The sequence below is a fragment of the Eublepharis macularius genome, chromosome 10 (assembly GCF_028583425.1).
Source record: "Eublepharis macularius isolate TG4126 chromosome 10, MPM_Emac_v1.0, whole genome shotgun sequence".
NCBI lineage: Eukaryota > Metazoa > Chordata > Lepidosauria > Squamata > Eublepharidae > Eublepharis > Eublepharis macularius.
The window spans coordinates 25,995,079-26,017,419 of record NC_072799.1 but is presented as its reverse complement, the minus strand read 5'-3'; the positions used below and the strand labels follow the sequence as shown (position 1 = coordinate 26,017,419).

Here is a 22,341-nt window from a genome sequence, read left to right as displayed (position 1 = left end):
TTTAAAGCCAGGAGGAATGTGCAGTGACATTACAATGTTGCAATGTTACAATGTTACAACCCTTTCTTACCTTTGAAAAAAAAAGTATGCATACCCCAAAGGAGGAAGGGAAAGACCATCCATTTAATCCTTTCCTGGCTTTTAAAACCAGCAGGGAATAAGCAAACTCCTGTGAACATGGGAAGCAGAACAAATAAGTTTCAATGCGAAAAGGACCTCAGCTGATGGGAGGGGGAAGCCCCTCCTCTCAGCTGAAAAAAGCAGCAGGCCCTTTGAAAACAGAAACACTTTTCTTGCAGGCAAGAAAAGTGTTGCTGTTTCAAATGCCTCCTATCAGCTGAAAAGTGGCTGGGTGAACACCTCTACTGCAGAAAGCCCATCTCTGGTTGCCTAGGATATTGATTGATGGTACCAGGCTGTCTGCAGTGATGAAATGAAAAATGAATCGGCCTAAAGTTCACGAACCACAAACTGGCCCAGTTCGTGATGGACTTTGATTCATGTTTTTGTTCGTGCCCATCTCTAGTTGTGAAACTCCTTTCAAAGAAGCCTCCGTTGAACCCTAATAATGTAAACAATTGACAGCTAATATCCCCTTCTTAGGCAAGGTGCTCTAGTGTGTGTGAGCCAAACAGCTTCAGGTTTTCTTGCATGAAATGGATTAGATAGACTCATTTCAGGCTTCTCGCCTGATTTTGGAACTGAATCAGCCGTGGTCGCCCAGTTAACAACCATCACTAGAAGTGAGAAAGGGGGATCATGGCTGGTTGATTCTCCCAAACTACTTCATTGCTTTCAATGCTAGTATGGTATCTTTTGGGTTGTTTGCTTATGGAAATGGGGGTGCCATGCTTTGGAGTTTCCATTTCAGTCAGGCTGACCAGTGTCAGAAAGTGATGTAGGGAAACTATTGCTATGTCCCACAGCATTTGTGTTATTGAGTTCTGCATAGTTCTTTTTTGCATCACACACTGTTTAACATCTACATGAAACTGAGTTGAAGTTCTTCAGAGATGCAGGACAAAGTTCTGTCAATATGCTGATGAGAAACTGTATTTCTTCTTTTCACCTGAATCAGGTGTGTTAGTGGATGTTCAGAACATGCTGGATGAGGGTCAGTAAACTGAAGACTGAGGTGCTGTTTGGTTGATGACAACTAAGCAATGAATAAGAAGCCAGCCAGTTTTGGATAAGCTTGCTATACTTCTGAAGGCGCAGGTTCACAGCTTTGTAATGTTGTTAGATCCTGGCCTTCAGATGGATTAAGTGCCTTTAGTCATCTTCTGCTGGTTTGCAAGCTGAGGACTTTCCTTGAAAAACAGCATTTGGCCATGGTTATACTTGCTCTGATCGTAACCAAGTTGGATCACTCTAAAGTTCTTTATACAGGGCTGCCTCTGAAAACCGTTTTAGAAGCATCAGTTAGTTCACAATGTAGCACTGAATTGGCCAGCCTGAATGAATTATGGAGATGACTCATTTTTCATACTTAAAGATTGCTACGGATTCACTTCCTGGCACAATTCAAAGTGCTGTTGTTACCATCTGGTACCAGGTTGTTTCATTTAGCCCTGCCAGTGAGCTTTGATCTTCACATGATGTCTTGTCTGTTTTCCCTAACGGTTGGTGAGATGGGTGCACACAAGGAACAGGATCCTCCCTTTTGTAGTACTTTAACTATTGCCTTCTTCCTGTATCAGTTTACTGAACTTGTTGAGTTCTAGGCAACAAGCAAAATGGGTCTGCCCTGTCATGACGGGGGTATAGATCTACAGCCCTTCTAATATTGTACTGGCCTCTGATTCACCTTTTCAGATCCAGCACTGGGAAAGCAGGAATAACAGGGCAATAAACACCATTTGCTCTAACTGACATCCTGGGATGGATCAAGGGATTCTGTTCTATGGGATGTTGTTCTAGCCTTTTAGTACCATCACACAATCAGAGGCATGAGAGAAGAGGTCAGTGTGACAAGGGGCTGGCTCACTCACCCTGGGGTTTGGGAGACATTGGTTTTAAGGGAGGGAACTCCCTCCCCCAGGAAATGAGGGTTCAGAAAGGCTCTGCAGCCTTGTGTGTGTGTGTGTGTGTGTGTGTGTGTGTGTGTGTGTGTTTCAGGGGATGGAGAAAGGAGAGTCCCAATGGCAGGCTTGCCTTCACCTTCCCAAGTGCTGAGCACCCATCCCGGCAGGGGATGCCTCAAGTACTGTTTGATAGCTCTAAAGGGACAGTTAGAGATTAGAACTTTTTGGATTTCGTTTTTTTTCTCTCTCATTACCTTGTGCGCTGCTTCTTCTGTATATATTCTTGTGCTCTATGTATTTTGTAGTTTACTGTCATACAATAAAGACCTTTCATTGGCTAAGTCATTGTGTCTGCACACCCGCAGAAGCTCACCAACTTCCCCAAACAGCTGTTAAAGGCTCAAGCCTGTTTCAGTTTGGGTGATGGTGGCTTACTGAAGGAACCAATGATCTGGGAGGGTGTGAGAAGCCCGCCTGGATCATAATACACTCCCCCCCCAGCTTTTTGTTAGGGTTCCCCCTTTATTATTTCACCCATCTTTGCCTTTAGAAGGACTGATTTTTATTATTTGCTCTCACTTGATTTTATTGATCCCTTGTGATTTTATTGATTCCTGTTAAATGGTTTTTATTAATCTTTACTAACTTGGCTTTTTGTGGCAGCCTTAATGCTTGAAGGTTTGTATTTTAAAATATAATGAAAGTAGGGAGTCTGGGACTCCTGCTATAGTTGGGGACTTCCCACCCTGGAGCCTGGGTGCTTCCTGCCACTCACTAGAATGAGGGGGACCATAGAGTTTTGGCAGAATCCTAGAAGCATAATGCTGATGTGCTGATGCCACTTCACAATCCCTGTTTGACATGTCCCTGCCAGCTATCTCCCGCTGGTTGCCTGCACTTGGCTGGCAACATTACGTAGAAGCCATCTCAGGAGCGTTCTGTTGATGAGGCAGGATATAATTTTTATGGAATAAATAAATACTTTGAATAAACAGGTTTATCAAAAGAATCTTCATATATAAAACTGCAGTTAAATTATTTTCTGAAAACCACAGTACAACTCGAAATACATTGGCACAAGCAATTTATATATATATTGCCTACTCAGTGATTGTGTCTAGGGAATAAGAAATTTGCTTAGAACGTTCTTGTTGGTTGCTTCCCACGTCTGAATTTTTCTTTCTTCTGAGTTTCACCAAAAGCCAAATACGGATGTTTCCTGGAAGTTAGATAAAACTTTGACTCAGTTCTGAGAAACCAGAATTGGGGAGATTGAAATCGAGCTGTAGGCTCATGTACCTCTTCTCCTCCATCTTGTGTGCTTTCCCTATCAATTTCCTTTTCAGCACGTAGTGGAGAGGCTGCTGACCTTTCCTACTTTGTAGCTCGAAATACCGTTCTGCCATACTCATTAGAGGTATGCACTAAAAAAAATTCCAGATTGCATTGCTGGTTGCTTTATAATTGTATTAACAAGGACACTATATTACAGCTACCATGGTTTTAATGCAGCAGTTGTCAGACTGTGTTCCAAGGAGTCCTGGAGTTCTTAACAGTGATATTCAGTAAGGAAATTAGTAATGGTGGTCAGGCATTTCCCCCCTGCAATGAGAAACCTCAGGAGAGTATTGGGTTTATTGTATTGTGAGAGTGTTGGGCTCATGTTCTTCTCAGTTCAAATGGGGTAACAGTGAGGCCCCAAAGGTCTTATCCCACATGGACTGGATGTGCTTCCTAGGACATGCCTCATAGACTCTGGCAGAAATGGAAAGGTTCAACAGTAGATTAACTGATGTTGAAGGCAATTGGTTTGAAAAGCACTGATTTAATGGAATGTTCAGAGCTCTCTATGCCATCCAAGTTGCATATGTTGCTGAGATGTTAGCTTCTGCTTTTCTAGGAGTGTAAATTATTCATTTGGTTCCAGCAGATGACTCTAATGACAATGTTCAACTGGCCAGCGTATGCCAAACTGCTGTGGCTTCAAATTAATTGTGATTGGAGCCTTGCAAATAAATCCGTCACAAATGCTATAAGGGCTCAAAAGATGAGCTAGTGAGATGCTGATGAGGCACAGAAAGAGAGACCAGCTGAGGCTCCGAATCTCAACTGCCATGTGCTGCAGCCACCACTCCAGCTTAATGTCTAGAAGATGACTTTATTATACAGATAAAGAATCTGACTGCATCCATGCAGCGTGAACCAAAAAGCTGTGTTTCTCCAGTGCAACAGCTGTGCTATTGGCCAGGAGCCTCTGTGTTTATATCTACATCAGCAGTGTCTTGCCTTGGCCCGGTTGTTTGTGAACAGAGCTTTGCAAGCAGAGTAAAGGATCACATCAATATGACCAAGGCTGTCTTATAATGGCGTAGAGTCTCTTCAACACCGTTAACTGGATATTAACAGGTTGGCTTCCTTGATGCACTAATACAAACGTAAAGCTTATAGAGGTTTGCTGAAATGGTACAAAAAGATCTTTTGCACAGGCCATAACGGAGAATGGTTTCTATCTTTGCAACAATCAGTGCAAAGCTGTTGAAAGGCAGATAGGAGGGCTTTTGACAGCGCAGTATATCAGACATGCAGTTTGCTAGGAATGCTGCTGTATCCCCCAAATAGACTTAGAGGGCCTAGAAGCAGTTATTTCTTGAGCAGAAGACAACCATGTCATGGAACAATTAGGTTCTGTTTCTGGATTTGTTTTGAGTAAGCCCATGAACATAACGTATTTGCACTAGCGCAATCAGCATTCTACTCAAATCTTGTATCAAACTTCCTCCCACAGACAATGCCCCGTTCTACTGTAAGTCTGTAAATCTGAGGAAGGAATATCTTTTCAATTATGACTTCATAGTCTCGCTGCATAGCTGTGGAATTGGCAGTGGCTAAGGAGGTGTGGTAGTGCTAAAATCTCTATTCCACTGTCTGAAGTACATATTGAACATAGCTATAAATCTGTAGATATAGATCAGTGTGAATAGCTCAGGTTATCCCGAACTCTGAACAGCTTGGAAGCTAAACAGAATTGGCCATGGTTAGCAGTTAGTTGGGAGACCACCTAGGAAGACCAGGGTTGTTATGCAGAGGAAGGCAATGGCAAAGCACCTTTCTTGGTCTCTTGCTTGAAAATCCTGTGGTCAAAATAAGCTGATTGCGACTAGACGGCACTTAATTGTTATTATAGAGCTGTGTCATTCATCTCTTCTTTCCCTCCCTCTTGATTTCCTTCTCAAACTGAGGGAAAGAATTGCCTATCAAAATGTAGGGTTCCAGTGCTGCATAAGGTGCCCATGCATTGATGTACAGAGCCAATTTCTCTTGTAGAGCAAACAGCCACCCTTGCAGTGTCAGCTGGTCCCCGAGCAGCTTCATGGCTTACATTCTGATTGGGCAGGTGGCTCTGTCGCAGAGCATGCGATGCTCAAGGTGAGTTTGGTTGAGGGAAAAGGTATCACCTGGAGAATGGGTTAGATGAATACAGAACTTTCTTAGGGTACAGTACTGGAATTTTTGAAAGTGAAAGATAGAAAAGGCTGACTTGCTTTACTGTTGCCACGTACACTGTATTTTTTCTATTGCAAAATAAGCATAATCCCACACATATGGAATTTCCTAAAATGACTTGAAAGCAAATTATTCAATAGGACTTTTCTATACAGATAAGGCTGTACTGTAACAAAATGATGCCCAAAAATACTTGGGGAAAGAGTTAGGGACTGTGATCTACACTACGAAGTATCATTCATCCTGTGTCTTGTTGTAAGCAAGATCCTATCATATTTTTTATCATTTAAGGTTAATATTATAACTTACATTTTACTTCAGTTCTGTTTATATTTTTGGTTGGTTCCTATAGTCCAAATCCTATTGCACTGTCCACTGGATGTCCCATCCTGTTGTTTATATTGACTTGTTCTTGTATAATCCGCCTTGAGTCCCAGTGAGAAAGGTGCACTATACACTTCTTGTCTCTCTTCATAGATCATAGGAACAGGCAATACGGAATAAGTAAGGTAATTATTTTTTTAATGTGAAATTGAGACATAGGAAGTGTGGAAGCTTTGGGGCCTGAGGCCTTGTTAGCTGTTGGTGGCCAGGGCAGGATGCCTGAATTGCAAGCAGTCATTCCATTCAGCCAAGCATTGTTTGTGAAACTCATTAGCATTCATTAAACGTTGACATGGCAGGTAATACCTTCCATTTATTCATGTTTACAGGTCCCTGTGCAAATCTGCATTCACCAAAATTACGTGATTGCTAGTTTTCAGGTCCTCCTCACCCAGTTCTTTATGAAGAAAAAGAGAAGTTATTTACATAATATGACGACTATTTATCATTCCGTTGCCTTCTCACTAGTGCTTAGGTAGCAAATGCAAGTTAGTTAACTTAGGAGAAATGTCAAGGAGGTACAATATTAACTTTACACTACAGGTTAAAAGCAAAAAGAGTCAAAATTGACCATGTTCCTATTTATGATCCAGCCCTGATTAGTTGTTTTCCATGATTAAATCAGTCTAAGGGATGTAAATGTTTTTGCTTCATCCACTAAGAAAATGGTGGAATTGTTTTCTTAGAAAGTTGCGCATGCCTTGCCATTTCCTCCAACAATTTATTTAATTAAGTATCTTAAAGTCTCATTAAAATAATTTTAGATGGGGTTGAACTGTAAGCGTCGAAGAGGCATTTGCTAAAGCTTAGTGGCAAGGAAAGGCTTTTACTGGGAGAGTGTGCCCGGTTTTAAAGCTTTCCTGTGGAAACATGTGTAAGTCTGCAAGACAGAAGAGTGAAGTCAGAGTCCAAATCAATAGTTTATCAGTGTAATTATTTCATTGGACTTGAGTCTGAAAGTACACGTTTAATTTCTTTCACCGCTGTATCGTCTTTAACCTCTTGGACTGCATTTCTTCAAAATCATGTCTGCACATCTTCTGCTAGAGTTATTACCAGATGCTTTGGTAGTATTTAAAACTTATCTGAATATTTGACAGTAAGCCATAGCTACTTGAACAATGCAGCACTCAACCGGTCTGCTAATTTTTTCAGTCATCAGGTCACACGTAAACATGCTTGTACCCCTTTTCTTAATTTAAAGTTGGAAGGAAGCCCTTTGTTCTTAGAAATATTAGTGGATTTTCTCCAAATTTTGACTTCGATAGGCAAGGAAGGAACTTTAATACTGCTCTGTAAAAGCTTTCACAGCTTCCAGCCCAGAATTTCAACCCTGGTCGTCTGGTGCTAGGCAGGAAGTCTTGTGAACACCAATGGCTGCTATAGATAACAGATGGAGAGGAAGGGACAGAGCTGAGATGAATGTTGGATTGGATCCCAAAGCCTCAATCTTAGGCATTCTTCCATTCAAGTATCTATCACAATTTAATCCCATCCTTCTCCCAAGGAGCTCCTGGTGGCATGCACGGGTCTCTTTTCCATTGTATTGTCACAAAGACTCTGTGGGGAAGATTAGGCTGAAAGAGCTCTTCTGGCCTAAGATCAGCCAGTGAGCTCCATGGATGAATGAGGATTCGAACTTGAGTTTCCACATGCTAGTTTGACTCTTTTACTACTACACTGTACTGGCTGTCTAGTAAATGCTGTATGTATGCATATGTTGCTATGAAATGATGCATGCTTTGGATCGTAGCCTTGCATTCTAATATTAAACTAATTAGCTGGAAATATTGGACATATTTCCCAAATAATATGTTTAGGATAGTAGTGTCAGTTACTTTAACTCCCAAGTCTTGTAACCTATTTGTAAAAATGCTTTCTTAATGGAAGGCTACGTAACCAGAAGTTTTGAAATCAACAGAAAGTTGTTCTTTCATATGGGACTCTGAAAACTTCATAGCTTTTATCATATTTTCTATGTCAGTGATGCCCACTGATGGGTTTCTTGGTGCCCATTTGCTTAATCTCCAAAGCATCTCTTCCTCACAACAAAGAGCCAATCCTGGCTTTTTGCCACCTTACTGGAACAGAAAAACAAAGAAACAGCTGACGTAATAGTACGAGGGTGCTTGACTTGCAACTTCCCAACATTTTATGATTTCCCCAGTACTCCATTACAGCCTTTTTCTGATTGGCCTCAGTCCTTGATGGCAGCCATTTTGTGGTGGCACCCATTCCTTCTCCTCAAAATTCTAAGGATTCCGACAGGCTCAACAAGATTGCCAAATTATGTGTCACTGTGGGAAGCCTAGGTGAGTACAGAGGGCATAAACCTAGACCTGGGTTTTAATCTTACCCTGCCTATAATACACAACACATACTTACTCATAACTTGTCATTTCTACCCTTTGTGTTCTGCCCTTTTGAGGGATCTGAGGGTAGCAGCTGTTGTGTCACAGTTAGAATAATAGAGTTGAAAGGGACCATATAGACTATCTAGTCCAACCCCCTGCCCAATGCAGGAACAGCCTAAAACATCCCAGACAAGTATTTGTTCAGCCACTCCTTGAAGAATCCCAATGTGGGGCAACCCATCACATCCCTAGAGAGCTAATTCCACTGTTGAATTACTCTTCTGTGCCTTCATAATCCTCCAGCCTTGGATGCCATGTAGGGGTGTGCAAAAAAACCCATTTGAGTTTCCTGCTTCAGGAAATCTGAAGCAGGAAAAAGGGTCGGACATAATGGATTCCCGAAGCAGCAATTTTCGGGAATCCTTTGTTTGACCCGCTTCGGTGTGCTCTGTAAAGACTCGGAGCACACTGACAAACTACCCCCCGCCACTTATTTCACCCGATGGGAGGGGGAGGAGGGAACCCCCTCCTTCCCCTCCCATCGGGTGAAATAAGTGGTGGGGAGGAGTTCAAGCCCCACTGGCACAGATCAGCTGCTTGGCAGGGTTTGCAGCGGGCCCTTTAAACTCCATCTGGGTCATGGGGAGAATCCCACCCCGACCCAGGTGGAGTGTGGAAGAGCCCTTTCGACGCTGCTTGCAATGTAACCTGAATCAGACCCTATTTGCAAAGATTCAAGATTTCCGAATCAGGCCCAGCATCCTGGGCCTGATTCGGAAACCCCAAATCTAAGCTTCCTAAAGCTCCTTTCTCCCTACCAACACCATGGAGCTCCTGCATGTTCTGGACTCCCTGCAGAGTCCTTCGGTTCCTCATCTATATATTGGCCTACCTATCAGGTACTAGTGTGCAAAATGATTTCCTTTCTGTTAGGCCGAATTCACTTCTGGGTTATGCTTAATGGCTTCTGTTTGGGCAGAGACTTCTTCTTAGGGTTTATGGGATGTGGTGTGCCACATTATGCTAATAAGCTTTGTGAACAGAAGACAAACTATTAACTTTCTTTTGCCTGTATTGACCAAGTAACACTGCATCAAGGTGCCAAATTAGCTGCTTAACCCGAGCTGCCCTCTTACGTCACATCTTTACAAATCCCATTTCAGTTTTAAATTGACCCAGTAGGAATTAAATACATATAGACACAGCTACAAGATTTAATTAAAATCCATCTTCAGCCACTCACAAACTCTATTAAATTACCACTAAACAGATGGGACAAATCATTATCATCATTATGAGGGAAACGTACTCATGAAAATAAGCATTCTCTCTCGTTTCATCAACATTCGTGGTATCCTGTGCCAGTTGAAACTCTGAGCTAAGCTTTCTAATAAGTACCATATGAAATTAAGATTTTATAGTGTCATAATGCAACAAAACACCCACTAACACTTTCTGTAACCTAAAATTAAGGAGGTTTGTATTTCGGACACAGTTGAACCTGATCAGTCTTAGTATGCATTACAACTAGCTCTGTGATAGCATCTCAGAAACACAAGAAAGACTTACTGGATTGTCAGTGGACTATCTATTCAGTCCAGCCTCCCAAAGGTATGTTAGAAGAGAAAATGTTTTCCATCTCCACTGATGAGCATAAAACAAAACCATCATTGTTCAAAATGCAGGAAGACAATTGCTTAGCTGGTCCACATTTCAGTTATTTCATGCATGTATTTGCATATCGTGCAGCTCCACACCATTCTGATCTGCCCATATATTAAGCACAGCCATTGGGAATATGGAAAGAAACACGTAATTGACCCACTTCCTTGTGGGCCATTAACCTTAGATGCCCTTTTGCAGGCCGAATGGTGAGACCTTTTCCTTAGAAAAGACTAATAGGGTGTGTTTCTACTGCCTTCCTATGTATGATCTGTATCAGAAATACAGTTTGCAATGCACCTTTTCCTTTTCTTCCAGAGAACAAAATTTGAAACAGAGAAAAGAGTACCATCAGGGGAGACCAAAGGTTATATTTCAGCTGCTCTCTTGTATATTAACCTGACCTGTGCTCTGCTCAGTTGAAAGTTTCCAGGGTCCCAGGTGCTGCTTCCGCCATATATACTTCTAAATAAAAAACATAAGAATCACACTAAGTGAGGGTGTAAAGACAAGATCTTGTCTGTGATTGTGGTGAATCAAGGTGCCTCATGAGTTTTAAAAGCAATATACACACAGATTAGGTAGACTTTATGGCATTAACGCTATTCATATATTACAAGCATCACAAAGATTAGAAATAATGCTCAGAGCTTCCTATGTAGTTGCTATAATATATCTCTATTATATTTGCATCTGTCTTATTGTTCATTGATTAATATAATTTTAAGGAGTTCCTTAGGTCAGTTGTGTACAGCTTTAAACTTTTGTTTGTTTGAATATATGTAATAATCTTTGCCCCCCAAACCCACAAAACCATTCCCCAGGACAAGGGGCGGCAAGCCGGCCGCCCCTTGTCCTGGGGAAAGGCAAAAGGCAGCGTGGGAGGCTGGGAGGCCGCCCGCGCCGTTCGTCTTTCCCCAGGACAAGGGGCGTGCGGGCAAGCCAGCCGCCCCTTGTCTTGTGGGGCAGGTGAATGGTGCGGGCAGCCGCCGAGCTACTTGCGCTGCCTCCAGCTCTGCAGCGCACCGGGACAGCTGGCTTGCTGCGTGGGCGGGGGGGGGTGACCCAGGAGCACGCGCACACGCGCAGGAGCCTGACTACAGTTGCCCTGGGCGCTGGCAACCGTAGATCCAGGCCTGGGAATGTCCCCTCCCTGAGGGGAGGCGGCTCGTTGCCGGGTTAAAAACTCCCCCCCTACTCTAAGTGTGTGTGTGTGTGTGTGTGTGTGTGTGTGTGTGTGTGTGTGAATGTCCCCTCCCTCCCAGAAGGGAGGCGGCTTATCGCTGCCTCCCCATGCCCGCCAGGCCTGGTGGCTGCTGCCACCAACCACCATTCCTATATCGCTGGAAACAGCGGGGTTCCCTCCCGCTTTGGCCTTCCCGATTCCGGATCAGAAATGGGACTTGATCGGTTAGACTCGGTGGCTTGGGTTCGGCAGCGGCCCGGATCCACGAACAGCTTAATCGGTATTTTTTTTCCGATCGTGCCCATCTCTACTTCTGACAGCAGTGGAACATGGAATACAGTCTCTGAAGCTGACCTAAGTGAATGGCTGTTTTATACTGGAAGATGTATTCCTTTCTCCCCTTGTTAAAACATTAACTTACTAACAGTGCATTTGGCTTAGAAGGGTATAATTCTGTTTAACACTGCATTGAAAATGTTTCATTTGTATAAAACAATCAATACTGAAACATAAACATTTTGTATGTTACTGAATTCTATAATATGGTTCATAATTCAGGGTAACCAGTGTGAGTTAGTTGAATGCTCTGAGGTCCCAAATCCATTTTCCCATCTCAAGAGGCAGTAAATGATTCCAAATGGATTCTGTTGTATGTTAAACCTGTTGTATGTTTACTAGATACCTATTTATGTGGAGTGGTAAACATCCGTTTCTTATTAGCCATGATTTTATATCCTGTCTCTGTAACTGTATGCTACATCCTCTCTGTGACTACTTTTTTTTGATGAATGAAGGGCCCAAATATTTTAATCCATTCTTCACACGGACTTGTGATACTCTTGATTTAGGCTACTTTCTAAACAGATGCCCCCCTCACTATCTTACACCCCACCCTCAGTCTGCACGTGCTCAAATGTTATTTTCTTGCTTTATAAGTACCATAGCCACATTTTTCTACTGCGTGGGAAGTGGCTATCTTTATCTGTGGTGATTACGGCAGTTAGAAAACAATTATCACACCCAGCTCCTGGAGATCTGAGATTAGGGCAAGAATCCCAGGCAGGCTGGAGTCCCATATATGGATAGTAAGACCTTGTAAGGGTTAACTATCTCTTTTAAGATACTGTAGCTAGCCTTTAGGATACCCTTAAGTATTGGAAAAATAGATTCCACCCTCCTCCACTGCGTGAGGCAACACTCTCCCCCAATTAATCTAAAATATAAGGATGTGAACTTGGGGTTCCGTATTAGAATTCATTGCTGCAGGCACCCACTAAGTATACTGGAATTAAATTTTTAAAATTCTAGCATCTTCCTAAATCCTGCTAGTTTTCATATGGTCAAACGTGTAGCAAGCCCATCAGAATACAGGGATGTTTAATTAATACTGTAGCCTGTTCATTGTTTTTCCTTCTCAGCACTTGATGCTTTCTGAAGTTTGAGCAGCATAACCAAGAACCCGGGTTGTGTGGAAGAGGCGGCAGCTGCATTTTGCTTCTGTTCCAGCTATTAACTGTAGTCAAGGTGCCTTTCAGCAGGAAGGGATGACAGATAGGTAACATTCTCACTATCAGATGCATCAGGGGACAGCAGGAGACAAAGTGCACTGGGATACAGGTGCACCTTTTCCAGAGCACTAGCAAGATGAATGCACCTATTGTCATCGCTCCCCTGCCTCCCCTTAGCCATTAATATGACAGCATTGTAATTGATGGCATGACATGGGACCTGTTCTGAAATTTCTTTCCTTGCTTTTGAAGCTGCCCCATGTAGCTTTTGGACAGAGTGCGGTTATCTAATGTGTCAACAGATCCGTCTTCCAATTTCAATCCATGCCGTCCTGATAATGACGGAAAATCACACACACTTGTAACACAAAGGAGATATTCTCTAGGCCTGATGATGTCTGTGTTCGCTGCAATGCCCTGCAGTGGTCTGTTACGTAGTAATGGCGAAGGTCAGGAAGATACTCATCCGGGAGGGTAGGAAGAAATGTCAGCGTAATTTAACTCATCCATCTACTGTAGCGAGATATTTTGCATTTTAATGCTCTTCATTTTGCTTAAATGTTTCCCTGGATGCACTCTCCAAATTGAATGAGTTCAACAGCTTCTCACAGTGCTGTGTATCTTAGATTATCAGTATGTGTTAAACAAATGAAATGCTTGAGAGTCTAGAATATTCTATAAATAAATGTGATAATTATGGAAAACCCTTCATTCTTCTCTCTGCCAGAAAAAGTTGTGGGCTCCTTGGAAATTACTGGACAATATTTATGAACAGAGTTGTAGTTTTAAGCTTGGGTTTATAATTTATGTATCAGATGATCAGTACATGACATATAAGCATTTTACCGTATCTCCTTGGTGCTGCAATGATCACAAACTATGTTCAGACTTGTTTGCTGTGAAATGTGCAACGCCATCATCATGTTAAGAACCAAAGTGTCTAAAACTATGGAGAGATGTAATTTGGCTTGTTTTGCGTTACATGCTTGGTTCTAGAAAAAGTAAGGCATGAATTTCAAGAACCTGAAATCTTGTACCTTAACCAAAAACTTCTAGGCACTTTTAAAATTGTTGCTTGGAAAAGAGATTTGTAGAATAGTGGCCCTACATAAAGTTGATCTAAAAAAAAGCCTTGAAATCCCTTTTCTGGAATCGCAATTAAACCAGTTGTGACTTGATGGCACTTTAGACACACAATAAGAAAGCGCTGGTTGCCTTGCTCTTGGGATAGTAATGAGTTGCTTCTGTACACATTTCTGGAAATTTGACTTTAAGAAAAAAGTGTTTCAGCCAGTGGTGGGGGTGGGGGCATTATAACAACATACATATATTAACTACACAATCCCAGTGGAAAGGATGGATATTTAGTTCTTTAATTGTAAAATAAAATAATATAAAAATAAAATTTGTTTCTGGTTTAACCAATAGGTTTCTAAATTTGTTTCAAGCCTGGTTTTATTGGCTTTATGGCCTCATTCTACCCAATATCTTACTGGATGGCTGACAAAACAGCTTAGAATTGCAGCTTGTGTAACTGATGTCTGAGAATAATAATAACCTTGCTATGAATCTTGCCACTTTTCTGAAATCATCTTAACACTTCCCTAAAGATATCTGAAATTCTTCCCCTAATGCATATATCTTAAATTTTAAAAATTCTTATAGCTTAGATTTTTAAAAAAGAGGGAGAAATATTCTTGGTTCCCAGGTGATTCTATAAGTTTAATAAGTTTAAGAAATTGTTATACACTCAGAAATGTCTATACCTGTGGGAATTGATGTATTTGAGCAGATTCACAAACCTTTAAAGCTATGATTGTCAAGTTAAAGGAATAATCAGACTCAATAGGATTCTTCATTAAAGAAAATAGTGAACAGCTGTATTGTGTGAAACATTTTCAAAGAACTTTTCCTAGTCCTTTAGAAACAGCTTTAATTCACGATGACAGCCACATTTATGGGGCTTGTTAGTCAGTTGGAATTGTTTGTTTTGGCAAACTATTAGTGTCAAACTTGTATTATTTTATTGATGTAATAACTTATTTTGTTATCCCAGAGCCTGAACCATAGACAGAATTACAGGAATTACAAGAAGATTACAGGAAAATTTTGTTCTGAAACCTGTATTCCAAAATAATAATGTTAGGAGAAAATGATTTTTCATGGCAAGTATATGGAAGTTTGCTTAGAAACCTTAACAAAAGAGGAAATAAAATTTACCCTGAGAAATGGGAGAGGGGGAAGATAAATTGGTATACTTTGTTTTTAGACATCTGCAGCTTCATACATAGAACGTTTTCCCTGCCAAGTCCATGATGATCAAGAAACATCATCTTTCACAATACAATCCCACTCATGCTGAAAGAAATGCAACGAACAGCCTCAGAAACAATCCAGACAGCATAATTAAAGAAGCGGACGAAGGGGGAGCAGTTGTCATCGTGGAGATATCTGACTCCATTCAGGAGGCCAAAAGACAACTCTCCGACACTATTTTCTACAAACAACTATCCTCAGACCCCACTCAGGAATATCAAAGTGAACTAAACAGGATTAGAATGGAATTACTCACATCCATCCAAGAACAAATCTATGTGGACACACTACAGGAACCTTGACCAAGCACTTTCTGTCTTCTGCCCAAAATATACAAGCTTGGCATCCCAGGCCATCCTATTGTGTCAGCTATAGGCACCATTGCTGTAGGGGTGTCTGGATGCATGGACTCCTTTCTTAGACCCTGTGCCAGCAATGCCCCCAGTTATGTGCACAACACCACAGACATTCTAAGAAAAATACAATCTATTGATAGTCTTCCAAAAAACCCACTATTTTGCTGCCATGGATGTTGAATCTCTATATACCAGCATCCCACACAAAGATGGAATACAAGCCATTAGGAACACCATCTCTAACAACACAACAACTGATCTTGCTACCAAGCTCTGCCAGTTTGTCCACACCCACAACTACTTCAGAGTTGTATCTGAAGAAGTGAGCTGTGAGTCACAAAAGCTCATACCCTACCACAAATTTTGTTAGTCTTATAGGTGCTACTGGACTCTTGCTGTCTTGTACTACTTCAGATTGGTGATGATTTATTTATTCAGATTAGTGGCACAACCATAGGCACCCACATGGGACCACAATATGCCTACATATTCATGGCTTAGAGCAGTGCTTCCTCAGCTCCTACCAGCTAACACCCCTCTTGTACTTGAGATTAATTGATGATATTTTTATCATCTGGGCACATGGGAAACAAGCAGCAGAGGAATTTCACCATGCCCTCAACAGCTTCCACCGTACCATCAACCTGACCATGAATCAATTCACACAGGAAGTACATTTCTAGACATCATTGTACAAATACATGATGGACACTTAAGCACCACCTTATACCAAAAACCAACTGAATCATCAAACATATCTATATGCCTCCAGTCATTATCTGACACGCACCAAATAATCCATTGTCTACAGCCAAGCTCTGTGCCACAGCCGCATCTGCTGCAGTCCTTCTGACAGAGATTCTCACCTGTGTGATCTACAACAAAGATTTCTGGAATTACAATACCAACCTGATTTAGTAAGAAAACAGATCAACAAAGCCAGAATAATACCCTGCTACAAGATAAGATCAAATGGAACAACAAGAGAACATGTATAGCTCAGAGGTCAAACTTCAACACATGATTAATGACCTGCAACCTGTGCTGAGCAATGATACTGCTCTCTCACAGGCACTCACAACAATGCAGTACGCAACATGAACATGAACTCAGGGCCTGCAGTAAACCAAGATGCCAACTCTGCCCCCACATTCACTCCAACAACACAATCATTGAACCTAACAGCAGCAGCTATACCATCTCAGACTCACTCACTTGTTCATCTTCTAGTATTATATATGCCATCAAGTGTGAGCAATGCCCTTCAACTTTCTATGTTGGACAAACAGGTCAGTCCCTTTGCAAGAAAATGAACAAACATACATCTGATATCAAAAAGCATAACATTCAAAACCCAGTGGGAGAACATTTCAGTTTGCCAGAACATTCCATCACTGACCTAAGAGTAGCGGTTCTCAAGCAGAGAAACTTGAAAGGCAAATTACAATGCAAAATTGCTGAAACTGAGCCTCTTTGCAACTTTGGAACAATAGATCCTCCAGGGTTGAATCAGGATTCAGGACATCAAATTTTTCTTGCATGACAGATGGCTCTTGAAAGCTCATACTCTGGAAATCTGGTTTGTCTTTAAGATGCTTCTGGACCCGAATCTTGCTCTTTCATACTCCCATGTGTTCCTAAGTTTTAATGTGGCCATTTGCCCTGTGGTGTATCATATCCCCTCCTTGTAATTTTTTTGTAATTTGCCATGAACACTGAAGGTGTTGAGGTCATTTTACCCTCCACGGCACTGATATAATATTGGCATATAGGCTGAAATTGACCGAATTATGTATTTTTATTTTCTCCCTGGTGTCTTTGCTGCTGTTCTATTCCTGTGCTGCCAAAGGGAAATATTAATGAAGTATAGATTATTTTTCTTCCCATCTTGTGTCATGCTCACTGAAAATCCCCAAGGTTTCCCTCCTGTTCGTATGACACTTTCTTGAGGGGGGGGGGTGTTCCTATTTTTTCTTCTGTCCAAGGTTAGCTTGAATTTAACTTGCTGATCGGTTTGGAAGACTGGAAGGGATAACTTTACTAGAGTGGCATTAGTGTATTCGTAACTAGAATAGGAGGTACATTGCTTATTACTTTTATCAGTGTATTAGCTTTTGTGTCATAAGTAGTGAGAAATAAAATCGTGGGAGTAATTGTTATTTCTGACGTACAGTGATGTATCTAACAAGAAAATTTTCAGTCTTCTGTCCCCATTACCCTCTATTTGTTCTTTTCATCTATCTTGATGCTCTCAATGCCTTTCCTCAAAATATCATATCTAGACTATTTAATCTATGCTACTGATGACTTTGTTATAATGAGCGTGCTTCTTATTACTGCAGAGGAGTTAGCCGTGTTAGTCTGTAGTAGCAAAATCAAAAAGAGTCCAGTAGCACCTTTAAGACTAACCAACTTTATTGTAGCATAAGCTTTCGAGAATCTTTTCGTCAGATGCATGGAGGGCAAGAAGAAACTGGTCAGATATATAGGTGGAGAGGGGAGGGCGGAGTAGATGCAAACAGTAGCTTCTGATATGGAGATCAGTTTGCTTCTGTTAAGGAAGTCAGTTACTTCTGATAATGAGATAACCATTCATAGTCTCTATTCAATTTCCTGAAGCCTGTAGAACTAAATGTGCATACATTCACTAGTGTGAAAAACTTACAGTGTCTTGTATCTAAACAATGACTGAGAACCAGTGTGGTGTAGTGGTTAGAGTTTTGGACTAGGAGCTGGGGCACCCAGGTTCAAATCCCCACTATTTCATGGAAACTTGCTGGGTGACCTTGGGCCAGTTACACCGTCTCACCCTACCCCACCTCACAGGATGGTTGTGCAGATATAATGGACGAGATGAGAGCAATGAAAGCCACTTTGTGTCCCCATTGGGGAGAAAGGTAGGGTATAAATAAAGTAAATAAGTAGTAAATAAATACATAGTTTAAATTTAATGTCTCTTCATTAAGGATGCTGCTTTGCTGCTTCTCCTCGTTTAGGAGTCCAAACCTATCCATATTTTCTTAGTTGAGATAAGTAAAAAAGTAGATTAGTCCGGACTTGTAAGGTAAACCATTTTTCTAATTCCTCCCTGGCTCTCAAGATCATATCTAGGCATTCAGGCAGGGAGTCTTTGCAAAAAATTTTGACAACAAAAGTCTAACAGAAGTAAGTGTGAAAAAGCAGTTGTAAATATTTTGTGTTAGAAATTTCATGGTTTATTTAAAATTAGTTACTGGCTGATATCCATTCATCTGTACATGGAACTCAGATAGGGTTGCCAGCTCCAAGTTGGGAGATTCCTGGAGATCTGGGGAGTGAAACCTGGAGAAACCAGGGTTTGGGGAGGGAAAGGACCTTGGCATGGCATAATTCCATGGAGTCCACCTCCCAAAGTAGCCATTTTCTCCAGGTGAACTGATCTCTGTGGTCTGGAGACCAGCTGTAATTCCGAGAGATCTCCAGCCACTACCTGGAGGCTGGCAACCCTCAACTCAGAGTTTTTTTCTGCCCCGTTCCTACAGCCCCATTTAATCCCTGTAATCATCATTACTAGGGTGGGCTCTGCATGGAGAAAAACCATGAGGGTTTGGGGGAGGCTAGAAGGTGAAATGACAGGGGATGAAACTCCTCAACTGCAACTTAGCTGATGGGAAAGGTGATTTCATCCATTTGTCCCTTCTTTCTCCGGTGCAACTTTTCCTTCATGTGGCCCGTGTGACCTCATGAATTTTCTTTCCGGGGTCACAATGAGAATGGAGATGAATGCAGGAAAATACATCGATGATCAGCTGTCGTGTTCAACAATATTGCTTCATTGACAATAGTGTTGATAGTTACTGATCCAGGGATATAAATTGTGGTTTTGAATCTAGTATTTGTATTTGTTTTCTGTTATATTTTTATCCTATATCTCAGCACAAACCTATCTCCTGAAGTCCTCACAAGAATTGAATGTTGCTGGAGTTTCGTATGTAAATATAAAGTAAGGCATAGGCCCTGCTGTCAGCCTTTTACAGATGGACACTCTAGGAAGGGAGAGTGGAAGGGAAAGGAGTACTGGAAGGGAAATAAGCATGAAATTGATAAAACAAAGAGATGGAGAGCAAGTATTTATATCCAGTTGGGCCAAGCTGATTGTCTATTATCTGTGGTGCCTTTACTAGCAGTCTCTGGGCAGGTGATGGGTGTCAGATTGACCTTCTTCTATTTCTGCAGTCACAGAGAAGCTAACTGTTGAATTCATTCTCTTTCTGAGAACTCTCTGTAGCCGCGCATTCCCTGTCTCGGGGTCATCTTCCCCATTGCTTGTGGTGTTCATTCAGAAATGGATGGGAGTGCAAGCCTGGTCCCCTCATGCGCAAGGACTGAGAAACCTTCCCATTGCCAGTGCAGAGATGGTGGAATGGATAATCCATTTGGGAAAGAAACTGTCCGCCATCACTTCATTCCATACCTGCACACATGAATGCAGCTGCAGGCATGCCCCAATAGGGCCCTGAACTTCCAGCCACCATGGCAGATGGTGCCTATTTCTAGTGCCAGCATGATTGTGATTTTACTGTATGCCTGCAAATCACAGACGGGGCAGCATGTGCAATGGGCAATAGCACTGGTGGAATGAGTCCTGCGAGGTGGCAGCAGAGAGCTCTGTATCGGCGTTGAGAGCTGATTCTGAGCATTGGATGGGAACACAGCGAAACAAACAACTCCAGGTTAGGGTGATGTACGGCAGCATATCTGCCCGCTTCCAAGCCTTGCGTCATTAAAAAGCTTGCATGTTCCTAACATACACAAATTAGTCTAGTACACAGTATTGTGTTTCTTTGTATTCTAGAAGCAAGTGAAGACCTGCAACATGTTGTGAAAGTTTCCTTTGTATTTTGTTGTTGTCTTCCATGCCTGCTGTTTGCAATGTGTAAAATGATTCTGACTAGCTTGATGTGTGCCAGAAGAACCCAGCAGGCCCCACTGGGGGGAAGATTGTTATCATCCAGATATAATAAAAAGCTTCTAGAAAAATGCCTGTAATACGGGCTTATTTTCTGGCTCTGACCAGGATTTCTATTTATTTTAGTAGTGCCCGCTAGTGCCATTGTGTTTAAGGGGCTCTTTGCGAATCTGTTAGAAATTCATTTTCAGAGTTTTTAAAAAAACTCTGCTGGAAACATTTGCTTGGAGATAAAATGTTGCACTGAGGACTTTGGCTGAGAGTGGTTTTTATTTTCCCCATTTGCAATGTGATTTATGGTCAATCAATCATTAGTACCTAATTGAGGCTCCTCTCATGTTAACCACTAATAAGTCATTTCCTTCTTGAAAAGGTATTAGCATTTCTGAAGTATAGGCATGTGGAGAGAGGTGAGAGTGTTGTCTCTTAGATGCTTTCACTTTGGCTCTAGTGACCAGTAAAAACAATCAGTTATATAAATTTAATGGCAGGGAAATGTCCAGATATGCTCTAGAAGCCAGGAGAACGTAACAAGACAGGGCATGCACCATTTCTACCAACTATTCAGAAGGCTATTTTGCTTTATATGGTATGCCCTGACCTGGGCTTTAATCTGTACTTTAGGTCCAGAGCTACAGGTAAAATAGGCCATCTGCTATGCTTGAATTACCTGGGAAATTTCCAGTGAGCCAAATGGCCCACTTCTTGGACTGGACACTTTCCTGATTCCCTACGGTTTAAAACATCTAATTCCTTAATAGTCTAAGCTCCAAGAATATTTAATTAAAATGCCACGAGACTTGCCAATATGAAGAGCCAGTGCTATGTGTAGCTGTTACAGGGCTGGACTAGGAATTGGGAGATTCAGATTCGAATCTCCATTCTGCCATGAAGCATGCTGGATGACTTTGGCCTAGCCTCACATTTGCCGCCTAACCTACCTCACAGAGTTGTTGTGAGGATAAAATACTGGAGAGGAAAATGATGCAACTTGCGTTGGCTTACATTGGGAAGAAAGGTGGGGTATAAGTGAAGCAAATAAATACAAAGAGCAGAAAGATGATGCATATCTGTGGTACTGATGGAGTGTGTGGGTATGTGTGAAATTTAGGAGTTGTGTTCAAAATATAGGGCACTTTACCTATTTGCACTACTTCTGAATGTTGTGTGCTCGTTTGCTCACCTACATATGTGAGTGCTACTAGAGATGTGTAACCCACAGACCAAAGATTATAAGTGTCCCCTCACATGCAAGACCTGGAACCAGGTTTCAAGTTCTCAGTCTGTGTACACACAGATACTGGTTGGTGTGATACTCCAGAAGAAAAGGAGAGAGGTACTAAAATTTAACTAAAGTTTACTTTATTGGCTAAAAATGGATAGGTAAAGCAAACGAAATAAAGGCAGTTTAAATGGCTATCAACAATCAAAAGGCTTAGGCAAATTTAAATCAAGCAATAAATAAAACAATTCCTAGTGTCCTTGCTGTGGTGCACCCACTGCTAGTCTAATGCGAACTCATCTGGGGAAGGCGGTTGATGTGTGTACATGTTTCCACTGGAAATGGAAAATGGGTAGGGGGAGAACAGAGAGGAGGGGAGAGATCCCTTGGTTTGAAGGGCTTGCTGATGAGGGGCAGTGGAAAGCAAATCAGAGGTTCAGAGGCTTGGGTGGAGATGAGGCATGGCCAAAGTGGCAGGTGAGGCAGCTACAAGCAGCTGAGAAGCCAGGAGATAAGAGATAGATTTGGACTAGAAATGTTGGAGGGGACATGGGTGCTGCTGTGGCATGAAGTTGCAAAGAAGAGTTGGGAGATAAGTTGGTCAAAACTGAAACTCAGACCTCCTTATTAATCCATTTAGGATTTCCATGCTATTTAAATTAGCCCTGCCTCTCCAATGACACATCTGCATTGGATTTTTTTCCATACTTCTAGGCTTGTACCTTTGCTTCAAGCAAAAAAGGGTAAGAAAAGTCATGGATTCCCAAAAAGAGAAAATTTAATATAGGGTTTCCTCTGGTGCTCCTTTATATGGACTGTGCAATCTGTGCTGGGCGTGCAGTTCCTCTCCGGTAAGGACGAGGTATGCTGTGCAAGG

General features: G+C 41.8%; 1 protein-coding gene across 1 annotated transcript in view; it reads left to right on the top strand.

Annotated features, from left to right (window-relative positions):
* The window catches only part of STPG2 (sperm tail PG-rich repeat containing 2), a 306,478-nt gene that overhangs the window by 173,817 nt on the left and 110,320 nt on the right, over window positions 1-22,341 (top strand). The window lies entirely within an intron of this gene.